General features: G+C 38.1%; 1 long non-coding RNA gene across 1 annotated transcript in view; it reads right to left on the bottom strand.

The window, feature by feature from the left end:
* Positions 1 to 23,161, bottom strand: part of LOC144454776 (uncharacterized) — a 190,977-nt gene that overhangs the window by 128,113 nt on the left and 39,703 nt on the right. The window lies entirely within an intron of this gene.

Genomic DNA, 23,161 nt, shown 5'->3' with positions numbered 1-23,161 from the left:
CTTGTTGAAGGTAGGATTTGAGTTGACTCCTGAAGATTCCTATGTTATTATCATTGTCATGATCATGATGATAACTATCCTTAGTTATTATCATTATCATTATTATTATAGCATTTGTTTCTATTGGTAAAAAGTTTTACAGTGGATTCATGCCTGACAAACATTTTTTTTCATTGTACAATTGATTTGGGCAATATTAGATTAGCTTATACTATCCATGCTTCATGTAGTCAATGGAAAGAATTCTGGATCTAGAATCAGGAGACCTAGCTGTGAACACTGCTTTGATCAGTGACACCCTGTGTTTTTGCATCCAAGTGTAAATGAGGCTCATACGAAGAGGGGTTGGACTCTGATCTCAGAGGCTCTTTCCTGCTCAAAAGCTATGATCTTCTCTTTAAAATAGTTTATTTTTGAGCAGCATCAATATTAATGACAACACAATTTGATAATTAAGTGAAAAAAAATTGGAATGCCACAGTCAAAATAATGAACTGACTGAATTCATTTCTTATGTCCTCTGGCTATTGCTTTGATGACATGAATGATATGAAGTGATTTGTCCAATGTCACCTGGTGAATGAATGACTCATGGCTTCACAATGATGAGAAATGTTAAATAGGACCATTTTTAAGACAATTCTTCTTCTTTAACTTTAACATCACTCAAAACACTTGAATGAAACAAGAAACAGAAATGTTCCAAGTCTATCTGAAGTCAAGGGATGGGCTCCTTAATTGGATAATAAACTCCTGGGATAGTTGCAATCATGAAAAGCCCCCTTTTTTATTTGGATTACAGCATAAACTAATATATTGCAAACCATATAAACTGATTACCCTGAAGGAAGAAATGATAACATATGATAAGGGCTAACTGAAGAAAACTGACCTAGCTTAGCATTAATCTGTTTGAAAACACACTGTGAATCCCAATCGTATATTCCACTCACACTGGGCAATTTTCCATCCATTTTCCTTCTCTTATCATCATTTGCTCTTCACAGCCGAGTTGGAATACTTCCAGTTTAATTTTATTACATTTTGAATGGCCTAATTTCTACTCTTCACACCATTATGTTTTGGATAATCTGGGGCCATTTCATATCCAGTTGAACCCTTTGATTTCACCTTCTGGGCCAATTGTTTGTATGCTTAGTTTGGCCAGGTGGTAGCATATTTCTTTAACCTTGAATGCAGGGGCTGTTAGAAGGTCTTTCAGCTGAAACTTCTATTGCCCACACTCTTAGAAGAAGAAAAAAAGTTATGCAGTGGTGATGGCATTAACAAGTGAACGGATTCTTTTAAAGGAAGCCTTCCCAAATGGTCATTTTTTTCCATCATTCAACTAGAACAAGTAACAGCTGATGCTCAATGAATATCACAGAATGCTGATTTTTATTTAGGTCAGAAGAAATCAGATTGGTTTAAATTGAGATGGGCAACTTGGTAAAACATTATATTTTACACAGCTGAAATAAGATTATCTCTAAGTACAGGGGTGCATATTTACTTTCATTCTTCAAGGATGTGTAATTTCATGTATCAGTGTGAATTCTCCCTCCACTATCTTAGAGTTCAATCCTTCTACAATTTCATGCTTTGTCTTCAAGAGTGGCTGTGACCAAAAATTTCATCACTCCATTGGCAATATGATCATAAAATCTCTCAAAACATACCTAAGCTTGTCCTTCGACAATGTATCAGGTAATTAAAAGGCCAGGTTTGTGATATACCCAATCCCTAGCTTATGAAGCTAAGTCCTCATTCATGTGAATAACAAATCCTATAAAGTGGTCATGTGTATGTGACTTCACACTATTTGAAGTTATAATTATGTAAAATATGGTAACTGGCTCCCACACAATGGATATAGCAATGTATATTCAAAGAACATGACAAGATAAGGAAATTTATTTTTTGCACTAATTGGGATCCAGTTATACATTCTCATCTGCATTTTAATCTTCAAATATTCAATTTTGCTAATGGACAAATCCAACCTGGGTATTTCCTTGCCTTATCCCTCCATAAATGACTAGTACCTACCACCAGAAGTTCACTAAACTCACTGATCATAGTTAGTCCAGTAAGATTGTTTCAGAAATGGGGCAGCTAGGTGGCACAGTGGATAGATCATTCACCCTGGAGTCAGGAGGACCTGAGTTCAAATGTGACCTCAGACATTTGATACTTACTAGCTGTGTGACCCTGGGCAAGTCACCTAACCCCATTGCCTAGCCCCCCTCCAAAAAAAACCCCAACAACTCTGCTTCAGAAGCATTGTGTCAACAAGTAGGTCAAACACAAAGTCTAGAAGGAACAAATGGGTGCTGCCAAGGCTTTTGTAAGAACTATAGGACAAGGGCTATTTTCCGTGCTTATTTCTATATCCTCTCCATGTGGTACAGGATCTGGCACACAGTAAGCCCTTAATAAATGCTCAATCTATGTATGTATTCATATGTTCATATAGATATCTAATTATCTATCTATCTATCTATCATCTACCTATCTACTTATCTTGATCTCTCTATTAGCCTAGGGAAATTAATTGTTCAGGCTCGCTCTTTCTTTCTTTCTTTCTTTCTTTCTTTCTTTCTTTCTTTCTTTCTTTCTTTCTTTCTTTCTTTCTTTCTTGGTATAGGGTCAACTGGACTGTGATGCCTGTTCTAGAACTTCAACTGATTCAAATCTTGTCACATCACCAGAGACAGAAAGCTAGAATTAAGAGTGGCTACACAAGGTGGTGTTCTCAGAGGGAAATTGAGAAAGAGAACATCATTCCCAGGGTAACAGCTCCCACCTTACAAGATGCTCCATGAGCAGTATCCTTCCAAGACCACAGGGTCATAGACTTGTTCTACTTTAACTTCATTACTGCTGTACTGAGACTTATCTAACAAATTACATATACATGTAAACATAAAACATACATAAATATATCTAATATATATGTGTCTTGTATCTGTAAGTATATGTTTATGTATGTGTATATTTTGATCAGATTTGTGATTTCATTTAAGAAGAGAATTGCCAGTGAATAACCTCTTTCTACCAATGTAGACTGGCAAACAGTTGCTTGGCAACTTCAGTCTTGTAGCATTACGTGGGGCACTGAGAGCTTAAGTGACCTCCAGAGGTACAACCAATATGTGTCAGAAGTTGGTCTTGAGCCCACGTATCTCTTACTCAAGGATACATGGACAGATGGATGGATGGATGTACATTACACCAGACACACAGACACACAGACACATACACACGTATTCGTTATAGGTGTATCCAATTGCTTTTCTATGGGAATATAATGTGTGCATATGCATATGCACCCATATAAACCTGTCTTTTAGCATCCTTCATATCAACATGTAACCATATTTCAACCAATCAGATCAGTAAGTATGTAAAGCCTGCTATGTGCTAAGTTTTTATAATACAAATCACAACTGAAACTGTCCTCCTTGAGGAAGATTATTCTAATTTCTTCTGAATATCTCCTTTGAACTTCCCAGTTTCCTTGTCATCTCTCCCATTAGATAGTGAACTTCTGGAGAGCATGGCCTATTTTTGCCTTCCATTATACTCCCAGCCTTGAGTATATTATCTGGTACATCATAAGTGCTTGACAAACACTTTTTTGGCTTAATTTGAAAACAGCTTTCCCCAGTTGCCAACGTTTCTAGTTACAACTTTGCTAGCTGGCCAAATGTGAATTGACAGCTCCACAATGATGATAAAAAGGACAGGAAGCCAGTTTGTCCCTTCCCTTGAGACCACTAGCACAGAATTTATAAAGATGACTCTATAGAAGTATGTATGATAAAAAAAAAATGGTAAAATTTCATGACAACATTGAAAGAACTGCCACATATATGGACCCAAAACTATCATCATCATCATCACCATCACCACCACCATCACCATCATCATCATCACCATCACCACCATCACCACCACCACATCATCATCATCATCATCACCATCACAATCATCACCACCACCATCACCATCATCATCATCACCATCACCACCATCACCACCACCATCATCATCATCATCATCATCACCATCACCATCATCACCATCACCACCATCACCACCACCATCATCATCATCACCATCACCACCACCATCATCATCATCATCATCACCATCACCACCACCATCATCATCATCATCATCACCATCACCACCACCATCATCATCACCATCATCACCATCACCACCACCATCATCATCATCATCATCTAAAACATGGCCAAACACTAAATGCACTTGTCACACTGGCTAATGCCACAGAAAAAAAAGAATATAGGAAAGACCTTCTCTGGATTGCTCAGCTTTCTCTTCTTTACAATAAGAGAGTTCGACTACAGATTCTCTCTAATTCCTTCTCCCTTTGGCTATATGGTCCCCTGCTTGACTCTACAAGTAAACAGTGCAATGTATTTTTTTTTTATTATAAGCAATGAAAAAGCACGAAGACTGATCCAACAGGATCAGCAAAGATGCTCAGGGTGAGAGTCTCAAGGGCAATATTTGGACTCTTTATTGGAAATAGCCTTGAATCATAAACCAAGCATTGTAAAAAGTTATAGATATGGTGAGAATGGTGCTGTCTTAACAGAAGAAAAAGCACAATAAAGGAGGTCAGAAATTACTGCTGGCCACTTCAGTTAATTTTCCTGTCCAAGGTTCTGGGTTAAAGAAATTGATTTAAAAATGGACTATCTTATTAAGCACTGATGAATCTCTATGTCTACATCTTAAAATATCTCCAGCAAAGGAATCTTAGAATATTGCTGGGAGTTCAGTAAAGTATTATGAGAATAAATACAGAGAGAATAGCAAGCTCTCTTTAAAACCAATTTATAAGCAATTCCAAAACATTTTAAAACTAGCTCCCCCTATCCACTCTCTAGAGGACACATATTGAGCTACACAATCGTTTCATTATCATGCAACCCCAAGAAATAAACATTTTAACATGGCATTATCCAGTATAAACACAAACTTCCAGGTGCTAAATGCCAAATCATCACATCGAACCTTTCCCTCCGATATACTTTAGGAAGGATTTAGCTACACATTGTGTAGTTTTCACCTCACCTTGTTTCCCCATTCTCCCTTTGCCTAGCAACAGCATGGCATTAAAATTTGCTAGCACTTTATAATAAATATTGCCCTAATACTTTTTTTTATCTTTATGTACTTCACTCTGGTAGTTAATATAAGATTTCAAATGCATTCATTTTTACTGCAAATAGAAGAGGATGGACATTAATTGCTATGTGCAGGTGTGAGACTCAGAATAATAATTGTGTTTGTCTGGATGGCAGGAGTCACTGAAGCAATGTGGACAAAACAAAATGTGAGAATGAGTCACTGAATATGAGAACCCAGAATGTCAAAATCCATATAAGATTTCAGCAGGATGGGGAGAGAATATGTAGCAGGAGACCCAGGCTTTACCAAAACCCCTTTTATAGCCTCCTTCCAGAGTTACCTTCCAAATATGAGTTGCATATTAATAAGCTGGGCATTTAAGGAATGCTAACAAGTCACATGCATCCATGGAGATAGCTCTGCTGAGACAGCAAATAAGTCAGTTTACATGAATTAGAATGCAGATTTTAATAACAATCTGTCAGGGACTGCATGGACCAGAGCCTCTCTAAACACATTATTAGTTCCATACTCATCACCTGTTCTGCACCCCATAGGTTCATGCTAATATTCAAGTACTCCAAAAGAAGATGATCAGTAAAAACTAAATACGTTTGTTACCTGGTAGAGTTTATTTTGGGGAGCTAGGTGGCACAGTGGATAGTGCTGGGCCTGAAGTCAGGAAAATTCATCTTCCTAAGTTAAAATCCAGCCTCAGACACTTATAAGTTGTGTGACCCTGATCAAGTCACTTAACCTTCTTTGCCATAGTTTTGTCATCTGTAAAGTGAGCTGGAGAAGGAAATGGCAAACCACTCCATCTTTGCCAAGAAAACCCTAAGTGGAGTCACAAAGAGTTGGACCTGACTGAAATGACTGAACAACAATGAGTTTATTTCATTACTAGTGGCCTGTGCTGTGGATAGAGTCCTTTCCATCTGTCATCTTCTTTTAACAGAAAAGATTGTATCACTAGGATATGGAAAGGAAAGTGGTGTGTGTGTGGTGTGTGTGTGTGTGTGTGTGTGTGTGTGTGCGCGCATGTGTGTATGAGTCCTTAGATAATACATAAGTGTATAAAACATGGCCTGATGGGTATAAGGTCTGCTATTATACTTGGCATCTTGTGTTTTATTCTTCAGAAAAATAGTATTTTTCCTTTCCCTAGATAATAGCACTAATTTTCTAAAAACTTTATTTTATCCAGTGTTTTTTGGGTTTTTTTGTAAGGATCTCCTCCAACTCCTCCTGAAAGACCTACTTCTGCTTTCTAAATATACATGGTTCTAAACATATGGATAACATAGCTAAAGGGTTTCAGCCAAAGCCACATTCCTCACTTTCCCGGTGGGATGACCTGGATTTTGCAGTTGTGAAAGAATGTGGATTTCTTTATGCTTTCACAAAGCCATCTTCAGCAAGGCCTCAATAGAATCACTGATGGTGACAGACCCAGTCACACTTGTATAGCCTTTCTGACTGAGACTTCCTTTTAGGAGGTTTATAATCAATCCTCCAGGTCACTCATTTCCTTTCCTATCTGTGAACATTTGCCAATACCACTTACTGTATTTAGAAAACAAATACACTCAAAACCCAAGATCCAAAGTACAAAGCTGGACTCTAAAATGAGCTCCCCAGATCTTCTAGATTAAATAGAAGCAGGATAAAAACCCATTATGTGTTCTCATGCCCCAGGAGCTTTGATGTCCCAGAAATTTAGCGTGCGTGCCTTGTCTTTTCTTGAAAAGCTGAATTCCTCAATATACCCATGGAAAGCATGTCAGCTGTCTTCAAGCAGATAAAAACTGGAGGCTATCATGACATACTGACCCAAAGTATTTCTTCATTGTCTTATGAAACATGATGTTGAGGACTATGGGGACCTGTAAGAACATCAGTGTAAACAAAGAGAATTGGCAAGTTTGTGTCATACCATGTGGTTTGGGAATCCAGTGCCTCACTATGTCTTTACTCTTAACACTTCCTAGTGTCTGTTACCCGCCCATGACATCATTTCATTTAATCAAGTGGACTTGGGGAAGGAAGGACCCCAGCTGAGTAGGTTTCTCCACCATTATACAGATAATGGTCAGGAATGTTGTTTGGTAGTCCTTCAAGAAGAAGAGGAGTAGACCTGTGATTTTGTGGGTGTTGGGAACTCCAGAGTGCTCTAATGAGACTTGTTGAGCCCTACTCTGCCATTTATCATCTTAGTTGTCTGGGACACTGAGAAGTTAAGAGACTTGTTCAGGGTCACACAACCAGTATGTATCAAAGACAAAAATGAAACATAGGTCTTCATGGTTCTAAGACCATCTTTCTTTCCACTGCACCATGGTGCTTGCTAGGTTCTCACTGAATTCCCATGTCCTTTGTGAAGCTTTCTCTGGCCATTCTAGCCCTTAGTGAATTCTTCATTATTTCAATAATTATTTTTCATCTCTATGACTTACCTGACACTCAATAATATTTCCTTTGATCATTAGCTTTTCATGTACATAGATTTTGCCTCTTCAGTTCCTTGAGAGAAAGAGGACATTGAAAGGGAAGAATGACATACTGGATACAGTAATGGATTTGGAGTCCAGAATACTCTAATCCGAATCCTATAACAATATACTATTTGTCTATAACAATAACTATTTGTCTGACATTTTTCAAGGTCACACACGAAACTATTTGGATCTTAATTTCCTCATCTACAAAACAGACTTTGCCCCTAAGACTCCTACAAACCTAAGTCTATGGTCCCATGAACCTAAGTTTTTTGAACCCTGTTGATTGGGAGGATAGTAACAGCCCCTAGATAGAAATGTAGAAATTGGGGATGGGAGGAAGCTGATGTCGGGGAGGAAATTCTGACATGTTAAGTTTGATATGGTAAGAAGACATCCAAATGGAAATATCCAGAGCAGATAGAGACTAAAACTTAGGTGAATGATGGAAAATTAGATTTGAGAACCATCTTCACAGAGGTAAGAGGTAAATCCATGAGAGTAGATATCACCTTTCAAGGAGGAGGGAAAAAAGGACTCCAAGCACTGAAATCTGTCAGATGTCATCAGGAAAGAAGTATAGACACATCATAAGTAATAACTGAGAGATCTGAAACAAGTGTGGCAAAACGCATGCTGGGAGGAGTAGCAGGAAAGGTACTCTCAGATCATCTTTGTGAGATAAATTCAGGCGGGAATTCAGGAAGAAAGAATTGGGAATTTGGAATCTAAAGCCTGCCTGGGAAGAAATGCCAGGGTACCATCTTATAGGGGGAAGAAGTTAAGGAGAAGGAGAACCTGGAATATTGGAGAGTTACTGCTGGGGAAGGCATCATTGGGAGAAAGATTAGGATTAGGCAAACCAAAAAGGCTCATCTAGTGTGGGGTGGGGAGGAAGCAGACATCTGGTAGTTTCTTTTTTTTTTTAATAATAGATTCTCTTTTTTTTTTTTAGATTTCTCCCTGTATCATCTTTCCTCCCCTTTCTGAGATGATTCCTTGTGACAAAGAATTTTTGGAAAGAAAAAAAAAATAGTAAAACCAATGAACACATTTAAATATATTTAATATTTTCCACAGTTACATGTAAAAACAATTTTTGACATTCTTTTTTTTTAAAATTTTGAGTTCTAAATCCTCTCTCTCCCCTTGCCCCTCATTGAGAAGGCAAGAAACTTGATGCAGATTATATAGGTGGAGTCATGCAAAACATATTTTCATATTAGTCATGATATGAAAGAAAACACAAACCAAAAACCAGCCAAACAAGACAATTAAATAAAAAAGTATCCTTCAATTTGCATTCAGATTCCATCAGTTTTTTCTCTGGAGGTGGATAACATTTTTCATCATGGGTCCTTTGGAATTGTCTTGGATCATCATATTTCTCAGAATAGCTAAGTCATTCAGAGTTGATCAGTGTATAATATTGGAGTTATTGTGCACAATATTTTCCCAAGTCTGCTCATTTTATTTTGCATCAGTTTATGCCAATCTTTCCAGGTTTTTCAGAGAGCATCCTGCTTGTCATTTCTTATAGTATGATAGTATCCTATCATAATCTTACAACACAGTTTATTCAGCCATTCCCTAACTGATGGGCATCCCCTTAATTTCCAGTTCTTTGCCACTACAAAAAGAGCTGCCATGAATATTTTTGCACATATAGCTCACTTTTTGTCTCTTTGGGATACAGACCTAGCAATATGTAGGTCAAATGGTTTGCATGGTTTTATAGCCCTTTAGGCATAGTTACAAATTGCCTCCAAAATGGTGGAATAAGTTTGCATCTCTCTCAATAGGGCATTGATGTCTCAATTTTCCCACATCCCCTCCAATATTTGTTATTTTCCTTTTCTGTAATATTAGCCAATTTCATGGATGTGGAGTGGTACTGCAGAATTGTTTTATTTGCATTTCTCTATTCAATAGTCATTAGAGCATTTTCTTTATATGACTGTAGATATCTCTGATTACTTCATCTGAAACTGGCCTATTCATATCCTTTGACCATTTATCAGTTGGGGAAAAGCTCTTATTTTTTATAATTTGACTCAGTTGTCTATATTTTTCAGAAATGAGGTCTTTATCAGGAAAACTTAGTGTAAATTTTTTTTCACAGTAATGATTAACTGTATATTTCCTTCCATCCTATTTTTCACACTTTTCACCTTACTCTCTCTCTCTCCTTTCACTCAGCCCATACTCAGAAGTGTTTAGCTTCTTACTGCGTTTCCCAATCTATCCTCCCTTCAAAAGGCCACTGCACGTACTTCTCTTATCTCCTTTCCGTCCTACTTTCTTGTAGGGTAAGATAGAGTTCTATATGCAGCTGAATGTATTTGTTATTCCCTCTTTGAGCCAATTCTGATGAGAGTAAGATTCAAGCACTTCCCTTCACATTCCTCATCTTCTACTTCACTGTAAAAGCTTTCATGCCTCTTTTATTTGAGATAATTTAGAAATGCAAGGAGTAGAATGGAACAGTGGTCTGTACACAATGTTTGTTGATCAGACCAAGGCTTTTGGTACCGTGAGTCATGAGGTCTTGTGGAAAATCAGGGCAAAAATCAGTCGCCTGGAGAAGTTCATCAATATTATTCAGTTTCATGACAGCCTGCTTGCATGGGTTCTGGTTAATGGGTGATGTTCTCTCACTTTCCAAGTCAACAAGTGAAGTAGGGCTGTGTGCTTTCTCCCATGCCTTTCCGTGCCTTTTAGCATGTGTTCAGCAACGTTGTCATATGCCTTCAATGAGGCATAGCATGGCAACAAGGTTAGTTACCACACTGATGTTAAGTTATTTTACTTAAAAAGGCTACAAGCCAAGACTCAAGTGGAGGGAAAGTCGGTATACGACTTTTTGCCCACATATGATTGTTCACTTGATGCAGCTTCTAAGGCCAAGATGCAACAAAGTATGAATAGATTCTCCGCTACTTGTGCTAATTTTGGCCTAACAACTAACGCCAAGAAAATGAAAGTTCTCTACCAGCAAGCACCGACCATCCATATGTGTAACCATCTGTTATAGCAAATGGAGAAATTTTGAATGCTGTGGATAAGTTCATTTACCTTGGAAGTATACTTTCCAGGGATGTTCACATACGTGATGAGGTTGATGCACACATTGCTAGAGCTAGCTTAGTGTTTGGGAGGCTCTGAAGGAAAGTGTGTGAGAGAAGAGGTATTAGACTCCTACCAAACTGAAGGTCTACAAAGCTATTGTGCTGACTTCATTGTTGTATGCCTTTGAAACCTCAACAGCATAACAGTGCTGCCAGGAAACTGAATCACTTCTATCTGAATTGTCTTAGGAAGATTCTGAAGATCACCTGGTAAGATAAGGTACTGGACACTGAGGTCTTTTCTTGAGATGGACTGCTAAGTATTCAGACTCTATTGTGGAGAGCGCAACTCTGATGGACTGGTCATGTTGTTCAAGTGCCGAATACATGTTTGCCTGAAAGACGATTTTATGTGGCACTCACACAATGCAAGTGCTCATATGGAGATCAGAAGTGGTACAAGGATACTCTCAAGGTCTCTCTGAAGAGCTTTGGAATCAATTGTGAGATATGAGAGACCCTGTCACAAAACCAAGCAGCATGGCATGCCCACATCAAAGAAGGTGATGAGTTATATGAGCAAAGCAGAATTGCAGTAGCTCAAATGTAAAGTGAGATTTAGAGACATTGCCACTATAAAGGTCATATGGACTATTTGTGCCCACTCTGTGGTAGAGCTTTCTGAGTTCACATTAGTCTGATAAGCCACAGTCAGACACACTGTACCTTGACCCTAATGTGGTAATGTCATTTTTTTCCCCTTTGAGAATGAAGGCAACAACTAACCAACTGTGTGAGATAATTTACCTTATTCTACTTCTCCCTTTCCCCTTCTCTGAGCACATTCCTCTTTCTCACCTCTTAATTTTATTTGTGTAGATATCATCTCATCATATTCAACTCATACCCATTCCCTCTGTCTGTTGATATTCTTTCTAACTCCCTTAATAATGAGAAAGTTTATAGGAGTTACAAGTATCCTTTTCCCATGTAAGAATGTAAATAGTTTAAACTATTGAATCCCTTAGGATTTTTCTTTCCTCTTTACCTTTTTATACATCTCTTGAGTCTTGTATTTGAAATTCAATTTTCTATTTAAGTCTGGCCTTTTCATCATGAATGCTTGAAAGTCCTCTCATTAGTTGTCTATTTCCCCCCACTGGATTATACTGTTTTGCTGGATAGGTTATTCTTGGTTGTAATTCTAGTTCTTTTGTCATCTGGAATATCATACTCCAAGTCCTTTGATCTTCTAATATGAAACTTGTTAAATCTTTTGTTATCCTGACTATGGCTCTATGATGTTGGAATTGTTTCTTTCTGATTGTTTGCAATATTGCAATATTTTCTCCTTGACCTGGTTGCTCTGGGATTTGACTATAATATGACTGGGAGTTTTCATTTTAGGATCTCTTTTAGGAGGTGATTGCTGATTCAATTTCTCTTTTGCCCTCTGGCTCTAGAATATCAGGGAAATTTTCTTTGATAACTTCTCAAAAGATGATGCTTAGGATCTTTTTAAAAAAATATTCATCTATCTATCTATCTATCTATCTATCTATCTATCTATCTATCTATCTGCTTATGGCTTTCAGGTGGTCCAATAATTCTTAAATTATCTCTTCTCAATCTTTTTTCCTACTAAGTTGTTTTTTTTCAATGGGATAGTTCACATTTTTTTTTCATTCTTTTGATTTTGTTTTATTGTTTCTTGATGTCTCATAGAGTTATTAGCTTCCATTTGCCTAATTCTAATTTTTAAGGAATTATTTTCTTTAGTGAGCATTTGTAACCCCTTTTCCATTTGGCTAACTCTGCTTTTTTAAGAAGTTCTTCTCTTCAGCGGATTTTTGATTCTCATTTGGCTTATTACATTTTTAAAGGTGTTATTTTCTTCACTATTTTTTGTGTGTGTGTGTGCCTCCTTTGCCAAGATTTTGACTCTTTCTTCATGATTTACTTTTGTTTCTTTTTCCAATTTTACCTTTATCTTTCTTTTTTGATTTTTAAAGCCCTTTTTGGGATCTTCCCTGAATTCTTTTGGGGCATGAGACCATTCATTTTTTCCCCTTTTGGCCTTTGGATACAGCAATTTTTCCTTTGTTGTCTTCTGAGGTTGTATTTTGGCCTAACAACTAATGCCAAGAAAACAAAAGTTCTCTACCAGCAAGCACCGACCATCCATATGTGTAACCATCTGTTATAGCAAATGGAGAAATTTGTCATCATGGTAACTTTCTGTGGTCAGGGTCTTTTTTTGTTATTGTTTGTTCATTTTTTCTGACCAATTTCTTGACTTTTAATCTCATGTTTAAATTGGACTCTGCTCCCAGGGTAAAGGGGGCACTGTTCCGATCTTTAGGTTTTTTGTGCAGCTGTTTTCAGAGCTAGTTCTGAGGGTCTGTAAGTTTGCAGTTCTTCCAAAGTGGTATGATCTAAGGAGAGGTGTGGTCACTGCTCTCCTGGCCTAGGCTTGGTCTGTGAGCAGCCATAAGCACTTTTTCTGCCCTGGACCTTTGCCCAGGGCCCCTGCTCCCCTGCCCCATAAGCTCCAGTGTGCTCCTGCTCCTCCTTGCCCTGGGACAGAGACCTGCGACTTCAACCTCAATCCATGTATGAGCAATAGAGCAGAGCTCTGCACCCAGTGCCAGAAAAGGGATTCCTTTAATCTTCTTTATACCAGTTGTCCAATCTTCTTACCATCTGCAGGCTGAGAATTCTAGGAGCCACTGCTGCCACCACTAATTAAGCTGTCCCCAAGGCCTGCTAGTGATTTGCTGGGGGGTGGCCCGCACTGGATTGTACTCCATTCTCACCCTGCTGTGACAGACCTTTCTTGCTGACCTTCTAAGTTAACATGGACTGGAAAATTGTTTCCCCTTATTCTTTTGTGGGTTCTGTCACCCCAGAATTTGTTTAAATAATTTTAAAGGTGTTTGGAGGGGAGTTTTGGAGAGCTTGGGCAAGTCCCTGCCTTTGCTCTTCCATCTTCCCAAGCCAGTTAACACATTAAAAAAAAAATCTGATGCTTCATGAAGTATTCCACACTCATGGACCTTAAACTCTGCAAAGAAGTGGGGGCAACTGTTTTGTCTTCTCACCTTTAGGACCAACCTTGTTCTTTATATTTCAACAATACTCAGTTTTGATTATTTTGTGGTCATTATTTTCATTTCTGTCACTGCAATAATTATATAAACTGTTTTCTTGACTATGCTTGCATTGATTTTTTTCATGCTTCTAGTATATTCATCATTTCTTATAGTGCAGTACTATTCCATTCCATTCATATAGTCCAATTTGTTTAGCCATTACCCAATTGATAAGCATCCACTTTGTTTCCATTTATTTTTTACCAATCACAAAAGTGCTGCTATTGATATTTTGGTGTATTTGGAATCTTTCTTTTGGTAGAGGAAACTGGTCATTCTAGTCATTTTATTTGCATAATTCAGAAGGGTAACTTCCTATTTTTACTAATTATCCTTACTAAGTAGGTGCTCACTTCAGCTGCTTCTACTTGATAATGTCTGCTAAATTTCAGCCCTGAATGACAAAATTCTACTTACTCTAATTATAACTTTGGGTGAAGTCTGAGGAAGAGATGAAGGAGCAGGCTGAGAAGAGGAAATCCCCAATGAGCTTATAGGATCATAAACTTAAAACTGGAAGAGATATGAGAAGCTTTCTAGTTTAACCCCTTTATATTTTAGACAAGAAAACTGAGACCCTCAGAGATTAGACATTTGCCCAGGGTCACACAGATAGTAGCAGCAGAGGCATCAATTCAACTTAAGTCCTATTGGTCAAGTCAATGCTCCTTCCATTGTTTATTTCCATGTTGAAGAAACCCTTAAAAAGGAAGAATTTGAAGAAACAGTAGGTTGTCACTGTGTCACTGTACAGAAGTCAAGGCAAATGAGACATGAGAAAGGCAATTGATTTGGGAAATTAGGAAGTTGTTTTTGTGACCTATCAAGAACTACCATTTCAAATAAGGTTTTAAGGTCTTTATGTATATTATTTTATTAGATTCTCACAACAATTCTGTGAGATGCGTTTTTATTATTCCCATTTTATAGAAGAGGAAATGGGATAAGAAAAGATGAGGGACTTTCTCAGGATCACACAGCTAATAATTGGTTGAGATCAACTTCCAGCCTCATCCCTTCATTTCCTATTTTGGCCAAGTTAAATGGAACAGTACTTTTGCCGAAGGGACTGGTGCTTTGTTCAAATGTCTCCTTTAGTTTGGAATGCTCTCTTACCTCACTTACACTTAGGAAAGGCTGATGTACTGTTTGAGATTCCTCACAAGTCCAACTCTTCTTACACATCTTTCCAATAGAACTGTCTTCTAGCTGACAATGATTGTTCTGATGGCTGAATTTCATTTAGAATCTATACTACCAAGAAAGGATTTACTTGTCTCAGTGCATCAAGAGGGGTAAATTTGTTCATCAGTCAACAAGTATTTATGAAGTTCCTACTATGTGCCAGAGACTATACTAAGAACTGGAAAAGAAAGGCAAGAAATATTTCTAGTGGTTAAAATACTGGATCTGAAGTCATGAAGCCACACTTTGAAGCCTATATCACATATTTCTAGCTGTGTGACATTGGGCAAATACTTTATGCTCTTTATGCCTTCATTTCCTTGTTGTTGTGAGGATTATTATTAGATTGTAAACTCCTTGTGGGCAGAGGCATATTTTTGCGCCCCTCCTTTTTTATGGTTGAATTCCAAGAGCTTAGCACAGTTCTGGTGCATAGTAGGTGATTAATAAGTATTTCTTGACTCTAGTACCTATCTTATAAGGCTATAAGGTAAAGCTCAAATGAGATAATGGAAAGCCTTTTGTAAAAATACAGGGGCCATATATTTGCATTTGAAGTAAGAAAGGAGGGACGCTAGCATTTATGAAGTACCTATTATGTGCTAAGCACTGTACAAATATTATCTCGTTTGATACTCCCAACAATCCTGAGAGGTAAGTATTATTATCTCCATTTTACAGTTGAGTAAACTGAGGCAGATGACAATTGAGTGACTTGCACAGGGTCACATAGCTAATCATTATCTGAGGTTGGATTCTAATTCTGTAGCCTTCCTGACTCCAGGCCCAGCACTCTATCCTCTATGCCACCTAGACGCAAAGAACTTGGATTTGAATCCAGGCTGTGCTTGCTATGTGTGTGATCTTGGGGGAGTCATTTCCTCCGTTACACCTTTAGTTTCTTCTTCTGTAAAAAAGAAGTTGGTTGGACTAATTGGCTTCTAAGTTTTCTTCCTGCTCAAAATCCAGTATCTCAACAAATATATATTGACGTGGGTGATTATTCAGGCTTGGAAAAGTATAATGTAGGCATAGGAATTTCGGGCAGATTCCATCATTCCTGGTATTCTTGAAATATGATCAGTACTGCCTTTTGCCTTTGGGACCTCACATATCTAGTGACTCTATGGAACACAAAGTTGCACATAAGGCTGTATCCAGAGGTATTGATTAATTAGTTGTCATCAGAGAGAAAATCAGCTCAATAGGATCTGCCATATGGCCAGTTGGGAATGTCACATTTCAATTATCCCTGAACTATACTTTCTTTAAATTCATTTGCCTATCATTTTTCTTGACAATAAAATTCTTATAGCTCATTTATCATTACCATCATTATTTGTAAATGTAACTATTGACAGTTGGTATTAGAGTTTTATCAGTTATTTGGAGCTATGAGATCTTGGTAGAATAATTGATAATAATTATATATATATATATAGAATAATTGATAATAATAATTATATATATATATATATATATAATATATATATATTATATATACATGAAATCATGACAATGCTTCATGATTCAGAGGAACTTAAGGTAAAAATGAATTGGTTATTTTAGGACTGACAAGACAGTATTCAGTATTTCTCTTCCTTGAAAGACTTGGAGGTACATTGTTTATTTTGGTTTTACCTTTATTTTATTTTTTTAATAGCAAAAGTGGTTAGTTTAACTTAATTGTTTTGGGCTTTGTTGAGTCTCCAAGTTCTTATCTGGGGACATCCTGTCCTACAGTAAACTTTGTTATCCCTAAGTATGTTGGTCAATTAGCCAGCTGCACATCAATGAAGCATCTACTTTATGCCAGTACACTGGACTTGGTCTGACTCAGGTCCAGTTTCTGAACTGGAATGAAATTAGATACTCATCGATTATCTGATTTTTAATGAAAAGGAGGGTTACTTAACAATAGCATGGGAAGGGTATCAAGCAAGGATACATAATTGATTCAGTTGCGTGCATTTCATACCATATCTGCCACAGGGGAGGGAAGTGGTAGAGTAGCTTGATAGATAGATAAATAGATAGATAGACAGACAGACCGGCAGACAGTTAGGAGATAGAAAGAGATAGATGGATAGATAGATGGATGGATGGATGGATGGATAGATAGATAGATAAATAGATAGATAGATAGAAAGAAAGAAAGAAAGAAAGAAAGAAAGAAAGAAAGAAAGAAAGAAAGAAAGAAAGAAAGAAAGAAAGAAAATATAGAAAAAGTAAGTACAAACTAGGTGGGGAGATAACACTAGCAACCAGGGGATAGATGGTTGGCATGTGAGAGGCTGGACTAAATGGTCTCTGAGATTCTATGATTGCTCTGCTCCTCTAAGGAACAAAGGGAGAGGAAGAAGCAATGAATGGTCCAGTGGGAGTGTACAGGAAGTGGGGAGAACAGGATGGGGAGGGATGAGTATCTAAATATATAGATAACTGAAAACCCTCTCTTTTGCTGTTTGCTTTAGTGCCCTTCCCACTAAATCATGTCTCAGAGTAACTCACAAGGGACAAAATGAATGCCGCTAGTTATTATTAGCCCCTCCCATCTTTTCCTCATCCTCCAATGCTAAGTCAGAGAAACCCAACTGGTAGGTAATAGGAAATTGAAAAAATAAAGTAAGAGTGATCAATATCAAACACAAATTCAAAAACAAGCTCCAGAAAACCTGAAAGCTGCCCAAGTGAATGCGTAGAGTTCAAAGGAATGTTTGTGGTCACTTCATAAGATATGTCATTGTATAATCTCCATATACCTTGAATCTAATTTAGTAGGAATAACATCTTACTCATTGAACATATGTACAAATTAATATCAACTGTAGTATTAATTTATGTTTATTATATTATTATTAAATGTTTACAGGTCTATATAATTCTTTTTTTTTTGGTAATAACAAAATAGTTTTAACTACTTTTAAGGTCTACGCTGACTGTGAAATTAATTTCTGTTGTTGGGATAACAATGGGCCTAACAAGAACAACAATGGTTTATATTTTTTCTATCAATCAATTAACTAGGCACTTAGGATGCAGATACAAAAGACATACAGTCTTTGCCACCAAGAAGCTTCCATTTTACTGGGACATGTAACTTGTTCAGAGATAAGTAAATAAATGTAACCCTTGCCCAATGTCACTTAAGGACATGGTGCCACACAAGTCAGGCTTGATCTTGGTGGCTGGCACTCAATGTTTTGTTTGTGTTTCTATCCATTAGATTATAAGCAACTTGAGGGCAGGACCTGTCTTTTGCTTCTTTTTCTAACCCCAGTGCTTAGTGCAATGCATGACACATAATAGGCACTTCGTAAAGGTTTACTTGTTGACTGATTCTTTGACTCATGCCCTTATGGTGGGTTTAGCTCTAAGGAAATCTCTTGAATAAAACTTAAGCAGAGCTCATTCCAAGATTTTCCCATGAGCAGTCAACAAGGTCTCAATTGGCACCCAGTGTATATGGATATTGGGTATGGGACAATCTTTATTTCCACCACCACCACCACCCACATGCAAATATATATACATATATATGTATATATACACACATACACACACATATATACATACATACACACACATACACACATATATACATAGGCATACATATGTGTGTGTGTGTATATACACACACACACACACACACACACACACATACATACATATGATGAGAAATACTTGAAGAAGACTTTGAACAAAAACTTAACTTGAACTTTACTTGAACAAAAATCTAAGGGACTCAACTAGCTCATTTGGGTCGTTAAACTTCCTGTCCAAAAGATAAAGTCATTTTAGAAGGCTAATATTCCAAAACTCTCAATTCACCTTGAACCTGCACAATCTGAAAAACTCATTGGTTTTCCTCTCCCAGTAGAACTGCAGCTGTTCAAGCTCCATTGGGACTGTCCTCATTTTTCTCCTAGGATTGATTTCTCTCTCTCTCTCTCTCTCTCTCTCTCTCTCTCTCTCTCTCTCTCCCCTCTCTCTCCCTCTCTCTCTCTCTCTCTCTCTCCTCTCTCTCTCTCTCTCTCTCTCTCTCTCTCCTCTCTCTCTCTCTCTCTCCCTCTCTCTCTCTCTCTCTCTCTCCCTCTCTCTCTCTCCCTCTCTCTGTCTCTCTCTCTCCTCTCTCTCTCTCTCTCCTCTCTCTCTCTCTCCTCTCTCTCTCCCTCTCTCTCCTCCTCTCTCTCTCTCTCTCTCTCTCCTCTCTTCTCTCTCTCTCTCTCTCTCTCTCTCTTTCCTCTCCCTCTCTCTCTCTCTCTCTCTCTCTCCCTCCAATTATACATTACTGGGGACATAATTTTCAATTATTTACAGATAGATTATTTGACTTGGTGGGAATGGCAAGAAGCTTATGGTCTACTGGCCAGTTCGATTAAAGCGTGTCCACCATAGCTTAGGATTCTAAATAGGTTCCCAGAACAGTTGGACCAATTCATAGTGCCACTATTGGTGCTTCAATGTGCCTGTCTTCTCACAAGCCCCAGCATTTACTGATTCCATTATATCTCTTCTGCCATTTTGCCAGTTTGTCAATAATAACATGATATTTTACTATTGTCTTGATTTATTTTATTGTTAATGATTTGGACCACTTTTTTATATGGTTGTTAATAATTTACATCTCTCCTTTTAAAAAACTGCTTATGTCCTTTGACTGCTTATCCTTTGGGTAATCACTTTTACTGTATAGACCTTCCACTGGGTAATAAAGGGATTATACTTTCTGTTAATAAAGGATGATCCTCCATAATTAAATCAAAGGGCATTGAATAATTGAAGTGAACCAAGCTGATTTTGACATTGGATTCCCTCATGTGTTCACAGTCTTCCATCTGGTACACCATAGCTCCAGGGAACCAAGTTCTACCCACATATTACTTCTGGAAGTGAACAAAACACATCATTTCTCTTTGTTTCCCTTTTCCCATGTGCTGCATTGATAGTAACCTGATTACAGTCATACCCGGGGCCTGAGGTGAGAGAAAATCTTCAGGCCCAAGATAGGCATAAAGTCTAGAATGATGGGAGGTGATAGAGGTGCCTTGCTCTGCCCTGCTTGGAGAGCATCTGGTGAACTAGGTTCAGGTCCAGGCACCAGGCTAGAACTTCTCTAGAGAAGGGTAATAATTTCATATAAGGATGACTTGAAAGACCTTCTAGAGAAGGCTCAGTGGGGGGACACCTACAAGTATTTGAAGGCTCTCATGTGCAAGATGGGTTAGAAAGGTTCTATTTGGCTCCAGAACCAAGAGTTAGGAATATTTCCAGCCTATAGTTGGTTGACTTCTGTTTTTGGAGATTGAGAGCATTTGCTTTACAAATACCTCTGCTCTTCTTTGCAATCTTTCCAGAACCACCAGCAGCAATACATGATAACAACTGGCTCTTTACTACCTTGAAATGCCATTTGTCTAACCAAAGGTGGGGAATCTGCTGCCTTAAGGCCACATGTGGCCTTCTAGGTCCTTAAGTATGAACTTTTGACCCAATCCAAATTTTGTACCTGCCCATGGGTCTAAGCTCAAGGTGTTAAATACATTGAAGGTAGCAGGTACTCTCTTACTAACCCATCGCTTGCCTTAGGTTTCAACTCTTTCTTAGTAACATTTATTTTCCTTAGTCTGAATCCATTAATTCTATTCTTCATACTTCCAAATCTCTTGGTGTCCTTCCCTGTCCTCTCCTTTCCCCTCCATGAAACTAACTTTTTCATCTTTGTCCTAAAACCAAATGTTTCCTAGCTCTCCAAAGTCACCTATCTTCAATCATCTAGTTTTCTTCCACATTTTAATTGCTGGGCCATCTCCCATCTTTCTGAAGAATATCTAGGCACTGCACCCAGATGGCTCTGGAGGAGAAAGTGAGGCTGGTAACCTCGCACAGCCCTCCCTCACTCAAATCAAAGTCAATTGCAAGTCATGTCATCATCTCCTTGATGTCATGGTCCTCTTCAAGAATGAAGGGCAAACACAACCTGTGAATAGTCCAAGCTGCCTGAATGGTGATCCACTTGGCCAGTTCCTGTCGGGTAACTCAGCTTGTCGTCCTTTCTCCCTGTCCTTGTCCCTGTCCCTCTCCTTCTCCTTCTCCTTCTCCTTCTCCTTCTCCTTCTCCTTCTCCTTCTCCTTCTCCTTCTCCCTTCTCTCTCCTCTCTGGGGTTTACTGGCTAAATTTCTTTCTCAAAGATCAAATCTTGAACTCAATTCACTCTGGAGCTCATAGATTGGACAACAATTCGTCCCTGTCCAAGCACCACTTCATGGTTATTTTTTGGGCCCTCCTTGCTCATAGTAGATATAAATAGTAACTGTTTCTTTTTTGGCCATCAACCCTGAGGATCTTCCCCTCCCACTTTGATTTTTTTTAATTAAAGGAGCCATCTCTTGACTTGCTTCTTAAAGAGGTTTATTCACTGAATGTGCATTACCTCACTCAAAGTGAGAACCTGAAAAGACTTTAGCTTAAAAGGGCAAGGGTCTCCCATTGCATCATGGGGCATCTCCAGTCATCCTGATTAATATCTGGCCACTGGACCCAGATGGCTCTGGAGGAAAAAGTGAGGTTGGTGACCTTGCACAACCCTCCTTCATTCAAATCAAAGTCAATTGCAAGTCATGTCATCATCTCTCTGATGTCATGGTCCTCTTCGAGAATGAAGGAGAAACACAAAATTTTAATCTCTCCTTCTCTATCATATCCTCCCCTTTTAACAAACAAATGTGCCCAGACAGCTCCTAGAATGTCCAAAATCTTTCCTTTGACTCACCAATGAATCCCCCTCTCTTACCCCTCATATTTGCTGCCAAAGTTCTAGAGAATAATCTATATTCAATACATATTTTCTCACCACCTTGTTCATTCCCACAAAATCTGGCTTCTGTCCCTACCCTGCTAAGGGATTATCTTTTTTGAATATTATTAATGACCTCTTGGGGGGAAGAGGGCAGGGCTGGACTTTTGATTTGATAGGCATAGGGAACACTTGGCAAGGAAAATAATTCTGCTAATGTAGATTTGCATTTGCTTAGTAACCTATGGTCTTGGTGAGTTATGGGGCGGCTCTGAGAAATTAAGTGACTTTCCAAGGGGTCCCAGCCTATATGGGCCACAGGCAGGACTTGAATTCATATATTACTCATTTTGAGGTCAGCTCTCCATCCACTAAGCTAAGCTGTCTCTATTCATGATTTACTTATTGTTACCTCCAATGAATGTTTTCTGTCTTCATCCTCCTAGACTTACTTGAGCATCTGATCTCTGTGATCTAACATGAAGCCTTTCCTCATCCTCATAGCTTCAACTGCCTTTCCTCCCCAAACCACTTAATATTTGTTTTACATCCTGTAAAACAGAGTTTTCTCATATGGAAGTTTCCTTCATCAATGAAATCATAGACCAGTCCTTACCTATAGTCTGTCTATCATTATATAGATACATTTATCTTGTTCAGTAAAGTGTATCTTGAAGGTAAAATGTTTCATATCTATTTATCTTTTTTTCTATCTATCTTTATGTCTATCATTTGTCTATCATCATTATCTATCTGTCTATTCTGTCCTACATATCTATCCATCATCTATATATCAGTCCACCCCTCCGTGTATCTATCTACCCATGTACCTATGTATATATGTATCTATCTGCCTATCCATCTATCTCTCCACAATCATCATCATCATTATCACCACCATTATCTGTCTATCCTGTCCTATTTATCTATCAATTTTCTATTAATCTGTTGATTAATCTATCAATCTATCTGTTTTGTTAGAGTCTAGCACAGCTAGGCTTTAAATGTAACTTTCCTCCAAATTTCTGACCTTGGGTCACTTTTGTTCTAGCTCTATACTCTCTTCCCTGATATTTTCATCATTCTTATAACTTCAAAGGTCATTTCTATGATGATGCCCCCCAATTCTCCCCAAAGCTTTAGTTCCATATTTCCAATGACCTGATGGATAGCTTTACCAGGTTAACTCAAAAGCCCTTCAAATTGTACAAAAATCAATTCCCCATCACCTTCCCCAAATATACTCCTCTGTCTAACTTCCCTGTTTCTCTCAATGGTGCCACTCTCTTTTCA

This window comes from Phascolarctos cinereus, unplaced genomic scaffold, assembly GCF_003287225.1.
Source record: "Phascolarctos cinereus isolate Bilbo 61053 unplaced genomic scaffold, phaCin_HiC Scaffold_7;HRSCAF=346, whole genome shotgun sequence".
In the NCBI taxonomy this organism is placed as follows: Eukaryota; Metazoa; Chordata; class Mammalia; order Diprotodontia; family Phascolarctidae; genus Phascolarctos; species Phascolarctos cinereus.
The sequence above is the reverse complement of the archived record's forward strand: the minus strand, read 5'-3'. Positions and strand labels throughout refer to the sequence as shown.